The following is a 21,241-nucleotide window of genomic DNA, read 5'->3' as shown; positions in this document are numbered from 1 at the left end:
TAATTCTTTTTTAATTTGTTATCTTCTTGTTTTTTTAATGTAACCTGCGTTGCAAACACTAGTTAATCTTACCTTTCTTATTGTAAGGATTTTTATTAATTCAACAATAAAAATATTTTGTATTTTGTTAAAGGTAACAAGATGACACCTGTCAACACCCTATGGAACCTGCCTCCAGTACAGGGCCATTATCCCTGCGGACAATGCACCGCTTGTCCTCAAACGAAGAAGACCCTTACCATAGACATTGGGACCCCCAGACCATGGATCCTGAAGCATCACACTAATTGTAACAGTGAGAAACGTATATATCTGATCACGTGTCCATGTGCCCTGCGATACGTAGGGATGACCACCAGAAAGATTAAATTGCGTATAAATGAGCACAAAAGCACCATTCGCTGCAACAAACAAGCATCCAGACTTACCAACCACTTTCTCCAAATGAAACATACCCCAGAGGAAATGTGTTGGACAGTCCTGGAAAAACCGTTTGTACCGCCCCACGTAAGAGATGTTTCAAGGTTCTTGTTTCTAAGAGAACAAAAGTGGATATACAGATTGAAGAGTGACACGGAGGGTTTGAATGATGACATCCCATGGGTATCCATTTAATAACTCCCCCCCCTTGTTTCCCTCAACTGTTACATTCTTCCACAACACTTGTTTTACTTTGTTCTCGTAGCACCAATTTTGACTCCGAAATTTGGTTAACGCTATGAGCCTTATCTGGTTGATCACACTCCTTTGTTTGGGATGTTAAGGCAGTTGCCTACTATGGTTGCATAGACTGGGCTTAATTCATTGACATATGCCCTGAGGGATAACTTGCCGATGGAGATGCTACATTATTGCCTCTCAGCTTATTGTTTATATCGATCTCATAGGGGCGTAGATTATTTTTAATCAGGCCCGCATCTAGATTTGTGCACGTCATGGATTAAACTATGGGTGCACTTTTTACGCCATTTTTATACACCGTTGTAGGATTATAAGACCTATTCAAGTATGCACTTTTGATGTACATAAACATTTCTCGACATTGACTAAACCACGGAGGTGGTTTGTTTTTCGCAATTGTTCGTCACTGGGAGGCCCTACGTGATGTGTCTTACAGCGTTTTCATTGGTTACCTTGGGAGCCAATCAAAAACGGGATTAAGGACGTCTTGTGTATTGAAATAAAACAGTGGGCGCAACTCCGCTATTTCAATCATTTTTGTACGCTGAAGTGACAGCTCTTCAGGGATTAATCTGGTTATCCCTACGCACTCCCTAAACACATTAAATGGGGCCAGTCAGTTCTGCGAACTCTGCAGCATAGGTTCTATCGCACGATGTGTCTTTGGGATTTGGTTGGCCGCAGGAGAACCAATCAGCGGTTCCCTCATGTCAGCTTTACCAATCCGCAAGATGCTTGGAATATGGCAGCCTGTTGAGCATTTTCCAACTAGGTCCACCGACCGTATAACCAACGGCGGATTCCTGATTGGCTGAGACACGATTTTTAGCAAGACAGCACCGTCACGTCGGTACCTCCCCCCTTGGCTTAGTACAAGGCCAGAGGTATCGACGGACAGGTAAGGTGCGGCAGGGCGTCTGCTGCTCTAGTCTTGCTCATGCTACTATGCATCTCTGCCTCATGTTGGTAGGCCTTTTTACAAGAATGGCTACTCCTTTTCATGAATAAGTCTTAATGCATGGGCTTTCTCGGTGAGAGCCTTGTTATAGTTAAACTGGTCATTTTTCCAAGCAGAGATTTGAATAATTACTAGTCATTGCTGGTTCAGTTTACCTATTTTTGGATATTATACACTAGCAAGAGCTGTACATTATACATATTATAGCTCTGGTTGAGTTTTTTTGAAAACAACATTTTGTCCGACGCTTTGTAAGAGACCATGAGAATTCCAGCCATCTCCTTTTCCTAGTGACTAAATACCAAGGTTTTGAATGCTTCTTTTTGATAGCACATATAGTGGATATTTGCTTGTTGGGCTTCACCTTGACAGGGCAACCCACATATATGTAAATAATTATTTTCCATTACTACAGAGCGGGGCCTGTATTTCCTGAGCAGTGGCCAGGAGAGGTGAGGTTTACTCCCAACAATAATTGGGTGAGTAAAATAAAATTTATATTATTCTTTTTCCAATTACTATCTCTGTGAAGGTTGACTTTGGAAGCTAATTATTGACAGTAAGCACGTTTTGTATGTGTCAGACACAGTTGTCATATAAATATATTTGTGTGTTTTGAATTTTTTCAGGAACGAATCCTTTAAAAATTCTGGAACCACCGACGCAGGAAGTATCCCGCGGACGGTAGAGCACCCGGTATCATTTGGTAACGAATGTAACTTTTGATTTTTGTACGGTATTGCAGTAGTGTTTTTTAAGGTCCTGATGAAAGCCTGGTAGGGGAGACGCCCCTGCATGGCAGAAACATGTTGACCACTATACCATCTAGTTTGGGCAGTCATTATTTCATACTGTCATACACTTCTTTTTAATCTTGACACCATGAGTTATCCCCAATAAAGTTTTTCCTTACATCATGGTAGCCAATTTTAAGTTGCACATTAGATTTTTGTTCACACTATCTTCTTCACTGCAATTTAATTTACCACACCATCATACCCACATACAACATCTTGGGTCGGTTCCATCACTGGAGGTTTTGGAGAGTTGGAGAAATACACACAATATCATCAGGTGTGTCTCCTTATCTAAACCATGACCTATTACAATCCCAGATGATGAGGCTCCGCCACATGGGTGGGCTGATGAGATTCATTTCCTTTCTCTTACACACTTAGTGTCCTTGACACATAGTCTCTTGCTTCTGTCTTATTGCTCAGTTTCCTATGTTCAGTATACATATCCCCAGTTTACCTGCGATAGCAGCCACAAAAAACATTGCCACAGATGACCCGAGAAACTATCGCTAATGAGATGCTGAGTAGGTGTTCCCATGCAAAAAGCAGCGACAACACCACATCATAACATTCTCAACGACCAGCCAGATCTGTGATAAGATCACAAAACAGGCGATAAGGCGCGTTAGCAGCAGGAAATTAGCACCTGCGCTGACCTGGTGTAAAGTCAGACTACAAACTGCACCAGAAAAGGTAGCCTAGCACAGAGCCACACCTGAAGAACAACAGATGCCATGGAGCCACTGATAATGCAGCGCGGACACCCAAGAGGGCCCCAACACCCACCTCCACCCTCCGGACAACCCCTCAACTCCCCCCTGGACCCTACCCTGGGCACCCTCCACCTTCCCCGGACCAAGATATTGCACATCAACGTCATGTAATCATGAACAAAAGCATTCGCCTGATGTCACACCTTTACAACAATTAACATACATGTGAGTACAGAAAATCTGAATCATTCATTCACCATTGAAAGTCCAAACAAAATATCAATATCAAATTTGTCTCCAAACAAATATTTTGAAGAGTCATGGTGGGTCATCCCAGGACAGTCTGTAATTCACAGCCTGCAAGACAATATCCAAGATAAGAAGGTGTGTCAGGCACTCATCAAAGGAGAGAGAGAGAGGGGAAGAGATAGAGAAAGAAAGAAAGAGAGAGAGAGAGAAAGAGAGAGAAAGAGAAAGAGAGAGAGACTGAACAAGGAGCGCAAGGTCAATCGGGCCCTTGGCTCATTCATACACACTTGTCCCTGCTCAAGCTACACCTCCAAGAGCTGCCCTTTACACATTGGTAAAAGACAACCCATTTCTCCAAACGTTGCACACACATACGACCCATTGCCCAGCGCTGTTGCATATCGTCCACCGAACTGCCGCCGGTCTGAGGATTGCCTGTGCTACATTCATACATGCCAATTGATGCGTGTGTTTCGCAATTGGTGCACCCCAAACCTAAGGCCTGGTATCAATGTCAGCGTGAAGGCCACATCACATTCAAGAAATGCAAGCAGTAGTAAGACTAAAATTAGGTATGAAAGCTCCTTTGTCGCAATACACAAGGCAGAAGGACAACCGAACCTCCGACCTTGGTCTTGAATGCAGCTGGCACACCCTGGGTGAGATACCATACCAAACTCCAACAACTCCCACACGACAAACTGCGAAAATGAAAGACCAACGTGTCCACACCCCACACACACTTGTCCCTGCTCAAGCTACACCTCCAAGAGCTGCCCTTTACACATTGGTAAAAAACAACCCATTTGTCCAAACGTTGCACACACATATGACCGATTGCCCAGAGCTGTTGCATATCGTCCACCGAACTGCCGCCGGTCTGAGGATTGCCTGTGCTACAAGACCAACAAACGCAATGGCAGGCCATCCCAGGCACATGCACAACCCCAGTCACGTGGAACTGTACAGTGCACGAATGCTGCATCTGTTGGGATCACTGCCAATGGCAGTGTTGCGAATCAGTTTCCGTCTGAGTTTCTGACCTGCCTACGTCGCCTGTGTCAAGCCCTGGTTCCACTGTCGATCATGCACATTCGAGTGTCCCATGGAGGTATGCCTATCCAACGCAATGTTAGCTGAATTGGATTATGATTTGACTATGCGCCCCCTGTTGGCCCACGAACCTGAGTGTCACCAGGATACCCGTGCATGGGATGCTTTGATTTTTGGCATATGTGCTGGCAGTTTTGCATGGGAGATTGCACAACTCCTCGTGTGCAGTGACCACACCAAGGCGCTCCCCTTCTGGTCTGTGTTGCAGATTGGTGAAACGGAATGGACGGAGGAAATCTGCCCGGACCAGTTAATGAATTGGTAATCCCTCGTGTTCCTTGAACTCGACAATGACGTATTCTTGGAACATATTGCCCATAAAGCTGCGCTCACATTCATGGACGAGTAACTACGTTCCTGCAGCCACATCTGATTTTCACCCACAGCACAGGTCCCCACACCTTGTTTCATCTTGGGGAATGCTCACATAACCCACAACAACAGTGGACATATCTGCCTTCGCCTGGACTCAGAATGCATGTGCGTGGAACTACGCATGTGTGCACACACCTGTGCAAGGTGATGCAGTCCCATGGGCGGAGCTGTACAGCGTCATTTGGCAACGTTCCCAATTCATACATACTGGTGGGGAGAGAGTACACACATGGCAATGTGACATTGTAGGACCCTTTCACCTGCTCACTGTCAGCAGAGCAGAAAGTCAGCGCAGTCCCGTGGCACAGCACTATGCAGATCCCAAGGGCTGTGAGGTGAGTCCCCTGACATGGGGCACTGAGCATACGCCAACCAGCACATGACTCGTCCAGCAAGGCAAGGTGGGCTGAGCGCGTTGCAATTTCTTTCACCTCAACATTTTCCTGTGCTGCCTGTAAGTGTCTTTAGCATTTCTCTGCATGTTGTGGCCCTTGCCTTGCAAGTACTGACACGCACATGCTAATAAAGTCTACGCAACTTCACTAGTATTCAACTGTGATGAGTATTGATTAGAATTACAAATTGTGTGCCTCAATAGGCATTGTCCGTACACAGGGAAGGACTGACTGATGCATTTCCATTGGGGCGTAAGTTGCTATTTAAAGTTCCATTTCTGTGAGACAGACATTGTGTTTGGGATGGTTGCTGGCACACCTGTGCACTTACGTGTCTTCAGCAATGTGAGTATGGTGTCCAACTCCTGGCCATGTAGAGCAATGGTATCCATCAAAACAGACTGTACACACAGATGTGTGTGAGTAGGTATGCAAAGAGACGTTCTGTTGCAACATTTAATGCGGGACACCACTTCTGGCCTGCTACTGATTTTGTCATTTTTACACACAGCCCTATTTAATACATGGATGTGGAGCTACGTTGGGGGGTTGCAAGATTGTTGTACATGTGCAATGAGGCCACAACTAGTTCACACCTTCACAGTCATTAAATTGGCCATGTGGTTCAGGGTCAAACATGTGCATTGATATCATTTACCAGGGTGCACCTTTCAGTGCAATGGCCCTACATTCATCCATACTTTTATGCTTGAGTGAACAAGGACATGACATATCTGTGTGATTTCGAATGTTTAATTCACATTCTGGGGGATTCCGGAGCTGGAGCAGTACATGGCCATGCCAAGCCCACATTACATGGTTGCCCAGTGGTAGGCCAACCTGAGTCTTTGGGGGAATGAAAAGTGAATTGGAAGAGGAAGACTTCAGTCCGCAGCCGGATTGCTGTGTCATTGGTAACCAGAGCAGATATGGCACTCCATGTCGGGGTCCATGTGAATGTCACAGAGTGTTCCGGGGGACAGTGGGAGGAATTGTCCCAGGGAATGATGCATAGGGCTGAACCAGGCAGAGACAGGCCGTATGGCGGGGATGTATGCTACTGCCTCCTTCCTCACACAGTCATAACCATCCACATCTTACTCCTCTGATACGTCTTCTGTGTCTGGTGTGTCAGGTGTGTGTGGTGGTCTTATGGCTGCATTACTGTGTGCCACTGGCACATCAGGAGTTGGAGATGTGTGTCCCCAAGTTCGCACAGCAGTCATCTGGGACAGGCTCAGTGGCAGCAATGGCAAGATGGCAAGATGAGGAACTACAAGGCATGGAAGATCCCAGCTACATCTCACTGGTGTTCAGTCATGGCAGCCATACTTCCAGCCTGCATCAGCTCCATGGTCTCCATTGTCCTGCGCATCTTTGCCAGCTCTGTGATATCATCGCTGGTGCCTGTCTGACTAGACATTTCTTGTATCCGAGTAATGGCCCCAGCGATGTCAGCCAAGGATTGTCGGAGTGCATGGTGAGGACAGTGGGTGTCTGTTAGGGACTGTAAGTGGTCCCTGATGGGACTAAGACACCCACTTATGGCATCGAATTTGGCTGCCACGAGGCCAAAACCCACCTGCAGCTGATCAGCCATCTCCTTCAGGCAACCCAACACACAGTGTTAGAATTCCATGTGTTAGTCCTGGGGGTCCTGGGAGACAGCTGTGGTTGTGTGTGCTTCAGGCTGAGTGGTCTGTGCAGGGGGTGGGGTCACCTCGAGGCTGCTGGGCTGCCCTGCTCCTGGGGGTGGGGTGCAGAGGCTGTCCATTTGCCATTGGGGGGTGTCTGAGGAAATGTGCAGGGTGTCCTCTTCATCATCACTGAAAAGATATGTGGTCTGCTCTGCAGGAGATGTTGATTGTTCCTCTGCAATGTAAAGGGGAGATGCAGGTTAACAGAGTGTTCCATGTATGTTGACGCTTTGTAGATGTTTGCATACAGACTGCATGACAATGTACATTGTGACTGTTTTGGTGGAGCTGGCTATTTGATGGGAGACAGTGGATATTTCGACTACATGACGGATGTGTGATGGAACTCGTTCATTATCATCTCACAGTGTCATGCAATGCCAGATGTGAGTGGCCAGTTACTGCGCACAAGCGGCACCAGTTGTCGCCTCTTTCCTGTGGTGTAATTGTTGCACTTTGTACCACATTGCCGTCAATGTTGATGCGCTGTGATTGCTATGTGTGTGTGCTGCATTGTGGGAGAAATGCGGTACAAAAGGGGGTGGTGATGGACGGAGCATCTGAACCAATCAAACACTTACACCCAGTCAACAGATCTGGGTTTAATCCATCACCGTTCTTTAGCCCACTCTGCCACCCCAGTTCAGACATGGCCATATGCAAATCAGTCTGACCATGTGCCTCATGGGAACAGTCCAGCCCGTACTGCCAAGCCATGCCTTCTCAGAACCGGATTCAAGCTTCCTAGTACCGGTTTCTGGCATTTCAGGCGTCTTCAGCCAGGCTTGCTTGAATCCAGTGGCAAAGTGAGCAAGGGACTCACATCTGAGCATACCCTGCCAACCTATGGCGAACAAAGCGGTACAAAAGGGGGTGGTGATGGACAGAGCATCTGAACCAATCAAACACTCACACCCAGTCAACAGATCTGGGTTTAACCCATCACCGTTCTTTAGCCCACTCTGCCACCCCAGTTCAGACATGGCCATATGCAAATCAGTCTGACCCTGTGCCTCATGGGAACAGTCCAGCCCGAATCGCCAAGCCATGCCTTCCCAGGACCGGATTCAAGCTACCTAGGACCAGTTTCTGGCATTTCAGCCATCTTCAGACAGGCTTGCTTGAATCCAGTGGCAAAGTGAGCAAGGGACTCACGTCTGAGCATACCCTGCCAACTTATGGCGAACAAAGCGGTACTAAAGGGGGTGGTGATGGACAGAGCATCTGAACCAATTAAACACTCACACCCTGTCAACAGATCTGGGTTTAATCCATCACCGTTCTTTAGCCCACTCTGCCACCCCAGTTCAGACATGGCCATATGCATATCAGTCTGACCCTGTGCCTCATGGGAACAGTCCAGCCCGAACTGCCAAGCCATGGCTTCCCAGGACCGGATTCAAGCTTCCTAGTACCGGTTTCTGGCATTTCAGCCGTCTTCAGCCAGGCTTGCTTGAATCCAGTGGCAAAGTGAGCAAGGGACTCATGTCTGAACATACCCTGACAACTTATGGCGAACAAAGTGGTACAAAATGGGGTGGTGATGGACGGAGCATTACCAATTACCAATGTATGGTCAAGGTAATCAGATGTAGAGATAAGAATAGTCAATCTCTACTTCCCTATATGTGCTTCCCTTGACAATATGTTGGTATTCCATTCTTTGGAGTCGATATATATGCAGGATGATATTAGTAACCCTTTTTCTCTCAAGTGGATTAACTCAGGGCCTGGTGGGTTAGTGGACTAATGTGTCCACTGTAGGGACCTGTGTTTATCCTCATGGTCACAGCTTTAAATCTCAGCGGGTCCGCTCAGCCTTTTATCCTTCTGAGATCGATAGAATGAGTACTATTGAGTTGGGTAACAATAAACACCTGTTATTCAGCACCAAGATGTCCACTGGTGAACTTGCACTTTACAAATATGTATGTTATGTTATTACTCCTAAATACCACAAAGTTAAAACAATATTATTATTTATATCTTGTTAAAAGTTCCTCTTATAAATGTGGTGGAGAAGAAATGCTCAACTGACTATGGGGAGGAAACCGGTCTATTTGGTATGACAGAAGAATCTCCAATACTTGAGGGTATACAATTCACCAGTTTAACATAGCTTGTCCAATACCTGGCTTGAGAAGAGTTTCCATCAGCCCACCCATTTGGCGGAACTTCGTCATCTGGGAAACTCAGAGAGAGGGGTCACATGTAGCCCAAGTTATTTCCGGGCTAATGCACATGGATATAGAACCACCTACTCTCAGAGATATCAGCCACTAGGGTTGTCCAAGGTATGTGGAAACTAATGGAGTGCAGTGCAAGTGGTAAACGTGTGTGAAAATAAAAATGACTAAAAGGACAAAAAATATGTTTATTAGGGATTGTCCTAGTGCCATGTAATAAAAACCGCCTGATAGTTTAAGAAATTGTTACTATCTCTTGGCTATATGTGAGGTCGACATGTTTCAGCCGTGTAGCTCACTGGCTCGGCTTTCCATGGAAATCCTCGCTGAGAACAGAATTGCATTTGGTAATGTCACGGCAAGGAGGAGCTTCTTTGAAGATTAATTTATTTTATGGTTGATTCGAATTGCAAAAACATTTTTTTCCCCATTGGCTGGTTCATTGTAGTTCCTCGCCTCATGCCTGCAGACATCTTTGGGTGTAAAATCGAGGTACAATCTCTTGATTCTGATAATTATCATCCAAAGTGCGAATGAGTATAAAATGCCCATCAGTTCAGCTCATGCAAAATGTCATCCCCGGCGTCAATGTGAATAAGTGCAAAGCCATCCTTGAGCCACAATTGTATGACATCTTGAATGGATTTTAAATCCTATGGTCACGATTGATTGTGCACGTAGCCTGTGCTGATAATGCAAAATGGCATCTGGCCCCTTTGTCTGGTTCCTGAATGCTGCGCTTACATCTAGAAAGAAGTGTGCAGAGTGAAATCGGGACATCAGTCACCAGAGTCTCAACGTGTCCTTTAATAGGGTTCCATTGGAAAGTCCAGTTTTGTTTAATGAGTAATGCTTATTTTTTATGTCTAGGATAAAAAAAATTCTTTGTTAAAAAAAATATTTCCACAAATCCATATATTGTCTTACCTTTATAGATCCAGCACCTCCGACGGATGCACAAATTATTATTACTTCGCTGAGTGACACTGCGCTACGGGTGCAATTCAATGCATTTCCTGATACAAATGGACCCATTGTGGCTTATGCAGTACTTGTTACCAAAGACTCACAAGGTGAAGTATTACAACTTTTTTTCTTATAATTCTGAATTTTGGTACGTAGTGTTGTGCTATGCCCGATACGTAAATTTAGGGAGACTTTATCCATGGAAGTTAAAACAGCAAATGTTGGGGTGAAGGACAATATGGTGTAATGAAAACATTTCAGGGTATTTATCAATTGGGTGTTTAGTCAGCGGGAGAACACTAATGACCCATAAAGTGACCTACATTATTTTGATTTTATGGGCACGTTCTGACGACAAAAAGACCTAACTAAGAAATTAGAATCCAGTAGAAACATTCTTGCAGGGACTGTTCTACTTATGGGCGGTAGATGGCACTACCTACCAATTTATAGCACACCAAACCATGCGTTACGGCAATGTACGGTTTAATGTTCCTTTTGTCCGCTCAAGGATAATATACTATCAATGGGTTACAAGAAAACAGGCCTAAATGTAGAATACACCCCACTGTGACCCAAAGCCCTTATAATACCAAGCAAGTCATAGCCAGCCACACCACAAGAGCCTGCTTCTTTCTTCCATCCAAACATCTTTTCGTTCATCCTTCCATCAGGGGCGGTGGGTTAGATTTTAAAGTGGTGGGGCGCAAACTAATTAGCATACAGCACCGTAGCGAGCGAGCGCAGCGAGCGAGACCGAACCCCAAAAGGCGTGTTTTGTGGGATAACCCCCCCCCCCAAGAACATTTTGAAAAAAAAGAAGAAAAATCGTGCATTTTCAAGCAAATTTGAGAAAGCAGGAAGGTTAATAAAGCAATTGTGAAAGTGCAGTTATTACATTAATAGATGGCATAACATAGGTAGCTGCTTATTCAGTATTACCACAGAGCTTCATACATTCTGTCCTATTATGCTCAGGTGCTGAATTCAGACTATAAGACTTTCATGGAAATCTCAGCTCTAAGAGTAGAAGAAGTTACACAGCAGTGTAATGGTTGCCAGGTTCGTTCTGCAGGAGCGTCAGGAACTTGAAGAAAAGTCCACAGTCTTCCCCTACGGCCTTCCGACTCTATTAGACTCTAGAGTAACGAATGGCACGCAAGGGGAAAACAGGGAAACAAAACAAGGAAAGGCGGGGGAAGAAAAACAGTCTTACAATATACTGAACATTAGACTCTAGAGTACCGAATGGCAAGCAAGGGGAAAACAGGGAAACAAAACAAGGAAAGGCGGGGGAAGAAAAACAGTCTTACAATATACTGAATATAAAAGAGGCAGCGCAATGCGCTGTTACCGTGATTCTGGTTGAGCTGAGCTTTGTACACACTTCACATAGGTCCACGCAAGTACCCCAAACATAAATGGTATAAAGGTTTTCGCAATTTGCCAAGGGGAAAGGTTTGATAGGCAACACAAGCAACAAATCGTTCACCCTGCGGGAGACAGGTCCGGCCAGTGAACAAATGTGAGCAAATCTGTGTAGTCTCCAAATAGAACAAACACTACAAAACTTTTAAAAACAGAGATAACAATGCATTTCTTACCTCAATCAGAATTTTTTGTATTCAACCAACAAGTAGCAGCATTCACTTTTTGTAAAGGAAGTCCGCACGTCTGTCTTTCAGTGTAGCAAACTTGTCAATTACTTGCATATTGAAGTCCGGTATCTTTTGGACTAGCTTGCTCTCTACAGACAGCATCGCCAAAGCATTTAGTCTTTCCTCTAGCATGGTGTTTCTGAGGAATGTCTTTATACGCTTTAAGGCTGAAAAACATCGTTCAGCTTCTACTGTTGTCATTGGAGTCGTAATCACAATTTTGAGTAAAGTCACTATCTCTGTAAGTGAGTTTTCCATATGCAGTTTATGAATTAACCTCAGCAAACTCAAGTCGCTTGTGGCCTTCCGGTACACAGGCATTCCGTAGAGTACAGTTAACTCAGTTCTCAACTGCTCTTTTTTGAGCATGGGATATGCTTCCGCCGCCTGATTCAGAGCACGCTCAGGGAAGGATTCATCATATTGTGCAAACTCTTTACTTTGCAATAAAGTGGCAGTCACCAAATGTTTTGTGAATGAAAAACGTTCTTTTGCCTGCACAATTACAATGTCACATATCTCCTTTCCAATTCGTACCAGAGAGGTGATGTTTTGTCTGCGGTTTGCAAAAATAGAATGCTCTGGCAGTTTGCTCTCCAAATCGTCAACCCCATCTCTCACTTCCATTATCTTTTGTACAAATGCAGATGTAACGGCTTTCACAGAGACAGTATCTATGTCTTTTCATTGTAACCGATCGTATAATGCATCAACATGAGTCATTATGTCATGGAATAAAAACAGTAAGAACTGAAACTCTTTGTCTTGTAGTGTTCTAAGAAAGCCATGGGCTTCATTCTGACTTGTGCGATCAAAGTCTTCTCTGGATGATATGGCGTAAAAACATTTCTCAAGGCCCTCCCTGTCTTCAACTGTACGAATGTGAAAGTTCCAACGAGTTGAGGATCCCCTTGGTACGCTTTTGTCCACAATCTCATGAAGGGCTTCTGTTCTTTTGGGGGAACGTGTGAAGAATGCTGCTATGCCCCCGATATCCTGGAAGAAAACTTGTGTCTCTCTGATCTTTGATACCGCCTGTTGCATAATAAGATTGAGTTGGTGGGCATAACAGTGCACAAAATGAGCATTAGGGTACACATCTCGAATTCGTTTCTGTACTCCACCAAGGTTTCCACTCATTACGGACGCACCATCATAGCTTTGTGCGATAAGTTTTTGTTTTTGAGGCAGGTCCGGGAAAATTAAGTCCAGTTGACACAGTATAGCTTCAGTGATGGTTGCTGCACTAGAGTCTTTTAAATGTGAGAACCCAAAAAACCTCTCCACAATGTTTCTGTCACTGTCAAGGTACCGAAACACTAACACGGACTGTGTTTTAGTGGCCACATCAGTGGTGTCATCAGCCTGAATAGCCACAAAGTCTGTGTTTCGCAACTCTTGCACAATATGGCTTTTTATAATTTCGAGCATACAGTCAAGGAGTTCATTTTGTATTGTATTAGAGGTGCCCTTAAAGACTGTAGCACGTGCTAAATGTGTTTCCAAATCCTTGTCTATGGTTGACATTAAATCCACTAGGCCTCGGAAGATACCAGGTTTTGAGGAAGTTTCTGATTCGTCATGGCCTCGCAATGCCAGTACGAAAGCCCCACAGAAACGAATGCAATCAATGATCCTGGATAGATTTTGTCTGTTCCTATCAACAGCTTCATTGTGTTTTTGAATGGATTTGCGATATGCATCATTTATCTGCTGCTCAATTGGTGCATCTTCCCCCAACATTCCCAGTCTTGTCAGGTTTTCCAGATGATTTCTTGTGAGCGCATGCTTCTTTATTTTTTCAGCGATGTGCTTCAGGTCAACCATTCCTTGCCGTGTCCAAGAAAAGTCACCACCAAACAGCAAGCAGGGGAAGCAGAACAGAGAATTTTTTATAGGGCACCCTGTAAGCCAATCAGCTTTTTTGTACCAGGCATTTGAGAATGTTCGTTTTGACATTTTTCCTCTGTCCTGGGTAGTTTGCTGTAGATTTATTTCAGGCTGATGAGGTCCTAATTGCTTTATCTGTAGTTTTTGTTCAAGTGGCCGTGACTGGAATGACCTTGCAATCAGCTCTTGTACTGTATTCATGATGGTGTGTTGCTGGCCTTACCAATATATATATTAAAGAAACCTGTCAATAATCAAAATACAGCGTATAAGGTGCAGTGCAATAATATGACATTTCAGTACAAATACAAAATACAGCCATACTGCCTCTCTGTGCCATAGTGGTTGCTGGAGGCACTGAAAGAGACACTGCTTGAGGGCCTGGAGAGTGACCAGATACATAGCCCTAACTCCCATGTAAAAAAATATATAGCATCAGTTTCCTTACCTTTAACACTGGTCACTGGTGTTTGCTGGGTTGTAGCCGGGGTCGGGTGAGAGAGCAGCAAAGGAGGAGGTTGGGGTCCTCTGGTTGTTTGCTGATAAACCTGTCAATAATCAAAATACAACGTATAAGGTGCAGTGCAATAATATGACATTTCAGTACAAATACAAAATACAGCCATACTGCCTCCTGCCTCTCTGTGCCATAGTGGTTGCTGGAGGCACTGAAAGAGACACTGCTTGAGGGCCTGGAGAGTGACCAGATACATAGCCCTAACTCCCATGTAAAAAAATATATAGCATCAGTTTCCTTACCTTTAACACTGGTCACTGGTGTTTGCTGGGTTGTAGCCGGGGTCGGGTGAGAGAGCAGCAAAGGAGGAGGTTGGGGTCCCCTGGTTGTTTGCTGATAAACCTGTCAATAATCAAAATACAACGTATAAGGTGCAGTGCAATAATATGACATTTCAGTACAAATACAAAATACAGCCATACTGCCTCTCTGTGCCATAGTGGTTGCTGGAGGCACTGAAAGAGACACTGCTTGAGGGCCTGGAGAGTGACCAGATACATAGCCCTAACTGCCATGTAAAAAAATATATAGCATCAGTTTCCTTACCTTTAACACTGGTCACTGGTGTTTGCTGGGTTGTAGCCGGGGTCGGGTGAGAGAGCAGCAAAGGAGGAGGTTGGGGTCCTCTGGTTGTTTGCTGATAAACCTGTCAATAATCAAAATACAATGTATATGGTGCAGTGCAATAATATGACATTTCAGTACAAATACAAAATACAGCCATACTGCCTCTCTGTGCCATAGTGGTTTCTGGAGGCACTGAAAGAGACACTGCTTGAGGGCCTGGAGAGTGACCAGATACATAGCCCAAACTCCCATGTAAAAAAATATATAGCATCAGTTTCCTTACCTTTAACACTGGTCACTGGTGTTTGCTGGGTTGTAGCCGGGGTCGGGTGAGAGAGCAGCAAAGGAGGAGGTTGGGGTCCTCTGGTTGTTTGCTGATAAACCTGTCAATAATCAAAATACAACGTATAAGGTGCAGTGCAATAATATGACATTTCAGTACAAATACATCTCCAACAGCTCCCCTTCCCACAAAATGACTGCTAAAATACAGCCGTACTGCCTCCTGCCCCTCTGTGCCATAGTGGTTGCTGGAGGCACTGAAAGAGACACTGCTTGAGGGCCTGGAGAGTGACCACATACTACATAGCCCTAACTCCCATGTAAAAAATATATAGCATCAGTTTGCTTACCTTCAAGACTGGTCACTGGTGTTTGCTGGGTTGTAGCCGGGGTCGGGTGAGAGAGCAGCAAAGGAGGAGGTTGGGGTCCTCTGGTTGTTTGCTGATAAACCTGTCAATAATCAAAATACAACGTATAAGGTGCAGTGCAATAATATGACATTTCAGTACAAATACATCTCCAACAGCTCCCCTTCCCACAAAGTGACTGCTAAAATACAGCCGTACTGCCTCCTGCCCCTCTGTGCCATAGTGGTTGCTGGAGGCACTGAAAGAGACACTGCTTGAGGGCCTGGAGAGTGACCACATACTACATAGCCCTAACTCCCATGTAAAAAATATATAGCATCAGTTTGCTTACCTTCAAGACTGGTCACTGGTGTTTGCTGGGTTGTAGCCGGGGTCGGGTGAGAGAGCAGCAAAGGAGGAGGTTGGGGTCCTCTTCTTGTTTGCTGATAAACCTGTCAATAATCAAAGTACAACGTATAAGGTGCAACGGCTGCGAAAAGGACTCGGCATGCCAGCGTTTCCACCTTTAAATAGGGCTGCAGCTTGAGGCCCGGGACTGTGCTCGAGAGCATCTCGCTAGTTTGGGACAAGCAGGAGCTACACACACACACATATATATATATATATATATATACATATATATATATATATATATAGTCATTGGTGATGTCATCAGTGAGCAATGATGTCATTTAATGTGCCATGAGTATGGAACGCAGTATGTGAGGAAATAGGACTATAAGAAGTGCATGGTGGGGGAGCAAGTTATTGTTAGCTCAGTAAACTATAACTTGTTAATTGCAGATTTTTTTTGTTTTAAAGCTATAGTGTTTATATTATTTCAAGGCCTAACTATAACATCTTAGTACCTTACCGAACTATAACATCATGTTACCATTGTTTTGTTTGTAAATTTCTGAGTTTCTTTGACATAAAGTAAGTTATTATTAACAGACCTAACAATAATATCACTTTAAACTTCTTTTTTCTAGTGAATTTCTAGTTTTTTTTAACGTATAGTAAGATCTTAACATATCTAACTATAACTTCACTTTAACCTTTGTTTTTTTTCCCCAGTAAATTTCTTTTTTTTAATCATATTCAACTAAGTCCCTCACTGATCATAGTTTTTGACAGTGTGCAGTAGAGGATGGCTGCAGGCCCTGTGGCCAACACTCTGTTGCTGACAAAAATCCCCCCAATGGAAACCCATCCAACTTTTTTTTTGTTCCCACTGTATCACAGTATTCCCACGGTACTGTTGCACATGCGCCACTCCAAGGTTCCACTGGACAGTGCAAGATTCACTTTTTGACGTTGACACAATACTGTGGGACTGCACGAAGTGGGTCATGCTAGGTCCTGCGGGAGTTCAGGAGGAATCCTCACGGGATGTCTCGCTGTATTCCACAGGAGTACTGTGAGACCCGTGGCAGGGATTTTTTTTTTGGGGGGGGGTAGGTTTGCAAGGGCCCCCACTGCAATGAGGGCCAGGGGTTCAGGGTATCCCTACTCTTATCACAGTAGTCCAACAGTCCCGATATTACTATATTTTGAGGCTTAGTTTTTGGAAAAAGGCTGAACAAATGTATACGAAATCACAAAAAGCATGTTGTTTGAGAATAGGACAAGCTTTCTGCCACATTTGGTATATTTTTGTACTGCCGATTTTTCTATATCACTTCCCAAACTTCATGTGGGAAATTGCATGAGAAAAATTTATTTTGGGACCCCCTTTTATTTATCCCCTGCTTGACTTGAGTTGGCCTAAGCAGTGTTCATGAGCTGCAGTTCACATCAGATGTCTGAGGTGAGCATTAACTCACTGAAACCATTCTGTCAGATGGAAGGAGTTTTGCTTTATGAGAAGACAGGGTAGTGCTTACTCTATGATAAAAATTTGTGGTGAAATTCACCATGACTTTCCAGAATGTTGACATGCAGGTTTGCATTGAGTGAGAGATCAGAAATCAGAAGAGAAGCAAAATGTAACCTGGCCTGTCAGCTAGGGTCATCCAGTGGCAAGGGCCCGGCTTTAGCGCTGTTGGCGCCCGGTGCAGCAACTAATATTTGTGCCCCCTCCCCATGACCACCTCCACCACGACTCCTTCATTACCATCCTTTAACAGAGCCCCTCAAGTCTCCAAAACCACCTCTCTCAGGTGCATTTGATTCATGTTATAGCGTCGCCCATGGCAGTGTGGGATGTCAGAGCACATTACAGCACACACATATTACACAGAGACAATGAATCATAAGTGTATAAATCAGTTTATAGGAAATGTTACATAAGACAGAGGACTACAAGGTGTAGTAATCACATTTCATCCCTACTGGTAGGCAGGATAGTTTAAGAGTGCTTGGTCTGGAGAAGAATAAACTCAGAATTTAAAACGTAACACCATCGTTGGTGGTTCACTAAAATATTAAGAATTGATTTCTTCCCAAATGAACTGTTTTTGCAACATTATGATAATCAAAGGCTGGGGGGGGAAATCATAACCCTCTAATCTATGCCTTGAAGTGTGTATGCAGCTCTTTGATGACGGTTAATAGCTCACTATTCTACATTAGAATTTTAACTTAGAAACTGCAAATAACAAAAGAATCTCTTTGACAAAAGCAGTAATCCACTGCCCTATTTACATTATATGCACTTTGTGATTTGATTGGTACACGTTCTTTGCAGCTGGCATGATAACCCTCTGCACTACATTATGATGAATCAAAGCTTCCACAAGACAAAACGCTGATCTCGTTCCAGGAAGAACATTAATCACCCTGGAGTTATCTTGACATTTTTATTGTTGCCTGAAAATTGCTGGAGGCAAGAACGGGGTAGCAGGTGCTTTTATAACCATAATAGACTTGCAAATAGAGTGAACCCCGCCCGCCCCACCACAAGTCTGAGCTAGAGCCGGCCCTGCCATCCCTTTGGTGAGAGGAACATACACCAGTGCCAGAAAAGAGAGCTGAGGGGTTCAGATAAAGAGGAAAGAGTGCTAGTGATTTAGTGCCAACAAAGCTAAAACCTTTGAAATAAATAAAGATATCACAGAGCCGAAAAAGAGAATGACAAATACATTTAAAGAGACATTGAGGGGGGGGGGATAGAGTAAACATCGCATAATGTGACAGAGGAGAGAGCGATAGAGACCGATATGAAAGAGTGGGAGTGTCACGGTGGAAAAAGAGAGTCGGGGAGAACGGAGACCAACACATACTGTAACAATAAAAATAAAATGTCAAGAAACGGGTGAAGTGGTGAATGGAAGTGAGAGGGGGTGCCGGCCTAGCTTCCATTAGTGCAACTGGTGCAGTAGTGACAAAGCCCAGGGTACTGAGAGGCCCACGGTACCCCTATTATTTCCGTATTTCATCATTCGAACATCAGCCTGGAGACCCATTCCTTTTCTTGCAGCAGCTAGCAGCTCTGCAAAGCCCTTTCCTATACAGATGAAAGGATGCGCCATATATCAGCAGTTTGTTTTGGGGTCGGGTGTGCACATGTGGGCAGCATGTGTGCCCTGGAATAAAGAGGGGAGTAAGGGCTCCACGCAAGTCTTTTAGCAAATGTTATTGAGGCAGAATAATTGTTATGTGGGACAAATAAATAAAGGAAATACTTTTAAGAGCATCTGTCGTCAAGTGAAGACTCTCACTCGTGTAAGGAATGGGACATGGAAGTCCAGTGTTGATGTAATGAGCATTCCTGGTAAGTCATATAGCCCATGCACCAGGTTGGCACATGTAAAAAGGTCATGCATCATAGCCTTCCAAGTCCCTAATATTGTGACACTTCACATGCTGTACTGTTTTTTCTCTCTCTAAAAGTGAAATCTCTCATGTATAGCCAAAGATTCACAATTTTAGAGAAAAGGGATATAGAGAAATTTTGGGCGAATGATGTGGTTTATATTGCAGCAAGCAATCTTTAATAGCTCCACTACGTACTGAGATAGTTTCTTACTTTATTGTAGGCATATGATAATTGGCCTATCTTTCTAAGTCAATAGTGTGGCAGGAGGCCAGCAACAAATGTAGACCATATTTAAAGTCCTCCCTCCAACGTCAAGTGGTTTCTCTGTCTTGTTTCTATATTAGGCTCCATTAATGCTGAGGCAGGAGCTGTCTGAACATCCTTAAATCATGCAGACTTGCACCTGAGTAAACAGGCGCAAGGTGCATGTCTCAGGCACCGGATGTCTTTAGGAATAAACCAAGATTACAGGGGGGATCAGGGTCACCCAGTATTTGAAGAGGCTCTTTTCCATGGAAAAGATTAAACCAGATAAATGCGCGACCAACAGTTTTTACGCAGCCTTTGCCCAGACTGGCGACGTTTTCATTGACAATCTTTGTTTTCCTTAAATGCCCCCTTTGCATACAGGCTGTTCTAACATAAGCAACAAACAAGCATGAAGCTTTTATAACTTTAGCATGGCTTGGATTTTCAGCGCCCTGAAAGAATGCACTGCACCCAAATGTCAGAATAATAACGAGATATAATTTAGTGCCATACAACTCTTACTAAAATGAAGTCATCATTGTAATTGCATTTATACAGTGCTTACTACACCTGACGAGGCTTCGAAGAGCTTTTCGGTGTGTAGCACGCTACTCTGGAACCCAAAAAGGATTAGTGGTAATCATGAAGTTAAGTTGAGCTGTAAAAGGAGAGACTGACATAGATAAAAACGATATATTGGATGGACACATGTTTGGATAGATGTATATTTGGATAGATGAACGAAAAGGAAGGAGGGACGCCCAGCTGGAGCAGCAGACAGTTACAAGACAGAAAGACAAGCAAAACAACAGGTATGCAAACCAACAGAAGAAAAAAGAAAACTGCACAGCTAGCTAGATCTGTGGTGACAGACAGATTGTAAAATGGGAAGATTATGAGACAGTGGAAGAGATTACTAGATGTTCCTCTAAACCATTAATCTCACGCGCACATTAATCCCCCCCCCCTTATACTTGGCAGCAACTGCTCTCTTGTATATGTTAAACAATGCCATTCTTCAATTGCTAAAGCAGCCACTTGCAGGTGAACCCTTCCATATCAATTTCTGGGAATGTAACCACCTACACACCTAGAGTAAATCAAACGACTTTATCCTTGCAGAAATGGTGCCTTCTAAATATGTTGCCAGGACCACTTAGACAGTGCTCCACAATAATAACACGGTAGAGTTGCTTTGTGTACGCTTATGTGCACTGGGAAGCCTTCGATGACCTAAGCATCTCATGAAGACAATGTCCAGCGCAGTATCATCGTTGCAAAAGAGCAACAGCGCAGTACGTTATTATACTTCATGTGAGTGCATAGAAATGTTATATAAACATTACCGTGATTAACTTCACAGGTAGCCAGATCCACTGTGGAGTGCGGCCTTCAAACAATTTTGAGAATGACACCCTTTGGAGCCGGTTGATGTTTACTTCTGTGAGTATCAATAACACTCCAGCAAACAGGAAAACAGCCACATGCAAACAAGCACAAAATAGATCGTCGCAAGCAGTTCAGGCAAGACCAATACTTCAACAAAAAATGCAGGTGAACCTTCTGACGTACGCAGAGGAATTCAAGGGCCTTAGGCTTGAGGTAATCAAGGCAGAAAGTGCTGTTTCCCGAGTTTTTGTCAGCTTTTGTTTTTTAAACCATGTGCATAAGAAAACACAAAACAATGAGAAACAAACTTTATGCGTTCATGGACATAAACCATGTGTCTGAAGACATACATTTATTAAAAGGGAAAAGCACAAAAACAGTGATCGGAGGGAGGTAGGATCTGTAGCTACAGCGAGCAGAGCCTGAAGGGAGATTGAAGGGAGATAGGGCAA

This window comes from Lissotriton helveticus, chromosome 3_1 (assembly GCF_964261635.1).
Source record: "Lissotriton helveticus chromosome 3_1, aLisHel1.1, whole genome shotgun sequence".
In the NCBI taxonomy this organism is placed as follows: Eukaryota; Metazoa; Chordata; class Amphibia; order Caudata; family Salamandridae; genus Lissotriton; species Lissotriton helveticus.
Note: the sequence above shows the minus strand (reverse complement) of the source record.